Genomic DNA, 2,050 nt, shown 5'->3' with positions numbered 1-2,050 from the left:
AAAAGCAAATAACAATAAAATTAATAAAAAATTTTCTTTTATTTTTAACTCCTGTTTTTACCTTTTTCGTAAGATTCTAAAAGTTGAAAAAACTAAAAATAAAAGTACAAATAAACATGTCCTAAATCTTACATGTGCACATTTTTATTTTTAATATTAGATTAATAATGATATTTTTTTAAATTGTGATCTACTGTATTATTTTTTTAAAATATGAGATGATTTAATTTACAGAGTATAAATTCAACCGTTTAATTTGTGTTTAAAAAATTAAAAAAATTTGGAGTACGTACTCCAAATTTTTTAAAATTTTTAAACACAAATTAGAGGGTCCGATTTGTATACCTTCTATAGTTTTAATATATTTTTTAAAATAAAAATATTTAATAACAAAAATTAATAAAATAATTAAAAATAATTTTATTTAGTATTTATTAATTATTATAAATATTAAATAAGATAATATTTGAAATTTTTTTCCTAGGGTGCCTTTTTTAAAACATGTTAGCGAGACCTATAAAAATACTGCATGTTGGGTTTCGGACCTGCTGGTGCTGTTTTGGGATAAAAATATGTTCTCTCCTCCCACAGCAAATTCTACCAAATAAATAACAAAAAGTATTAGCAATCCGTAGATTTTGTGATTTGTAGTTATTAATTAATTATTAATAATATTTTTAATAATATTTTATTAATTAAATATTAACCAAATTTTAATAAAAATGTTAGACTCTAAATTTTTTTATAAATAATTATGCCACTCTCCCACACACTCTCTCTCCACATTAAACTTTACCGAGTAAATAATTATGCCACCATCGATCTAAAACGTGAGTGCCTGGTGATGTAATAAATGTAGCCATTACTTCTTTGGACTCATCTCACATGTGACTGTGTCTGTGACTGCTTTCAAGAAATTGTGTTTTATAATTTCTTGTACAGATTTGATAAAGATTTAACTTGTAGTTATTTTGATGGACACATGTCAGCTTTGAGAGGTGGACCAACGATGTTAAGACTTAAGAAGGCTTCCCTTAATAATATAATTTTGAGATTATGTATAAAATTTTAAATATTTTAGTTTTTATTTTAAATGTATAATTTACGCATCATAATAAACTATAAAACTCACCTAATAATATTCCCGTAATTATGCAACTGACCGAGTGATGCGATAGATAGAGTTAGACAGCGTTAATGAAGCTTTGAGCTATCAGAGCTATGTATCTTTTATTTTTGAAAAAGACATTGACGTATTAGTTGTTCACTTAAAATCATTGTTATAAGAATCAAAATATCATTATATTAATTAAATGAGTTTATCTATCTTATTTTATGCTCTGAGAACATAGGTTAAAATTACAAATTAAAAATATTTTTATTGAACATATAAAAAATTTAAATTTTTAGTATATTTATTTTATATTTATTAAATAAAATAATTTAAAATCTTTTATTAATAATAAATTTATTATGCGTCTTAAAAATACCTATTAACTAAATCTTAATTAAATTTATCATTTTATACGAGGCTGATTTATATCAAGATGTTTTTTTCCTATAATCTATATTTTCTGTATTTTGTTTGGATTTGAAAAATACATATTATGAAGTAGATAAAAATGGATCGATGCACTAAAAAAATTTAGTTAGACTGCATATGTAACTAAAGGAGTTTTCCTCTAAGGGGATGTTATGTTTGGAAGAGTATATGTCGAACTTGGGATATCCTGAAAGAAGGTTTTAGCTGGTGCATTGGAAATTTGGAACAGAACTTTTGGTTTTTTAAATGGAGAAGAGAGGGGCGACTGTGTCAGAAGATGGATTATTTTCACATTTCTGATTCGAATCTCAGGATCTTGGACCTTTGGTCATCTGAATAGTGGAACTTTGAGAATATCTATTCTCCTCTGAATCAGTCTCTGCAGAGCAACATTAACTCTTACAACCCAAATGTTCAAGCTGGTTCAGAGGTCGGTTGGTGTTGGACTGGTGCGGCCTCAAAGGTTTATGATGCTCATAGTGGTTATTTGTGGCTCAGTAAGAAGAT

Source organism: Arachis ipaensis, chromosome B06 (genome assembly GCF_000816755.2).
Source record: "Arachis ipaensis cultivar K30076 chromosome B06, Araip1.1, whole genome shotgun sequence".
NCBI lineage: Eukaryota > Viridiplantae > Streptophyta > Magnoliopsida > Fabales > Fabaceae > Arachis > Arachis ipaensis.
Note: the sequence above shows the minus strand (reverse complement) of the source record.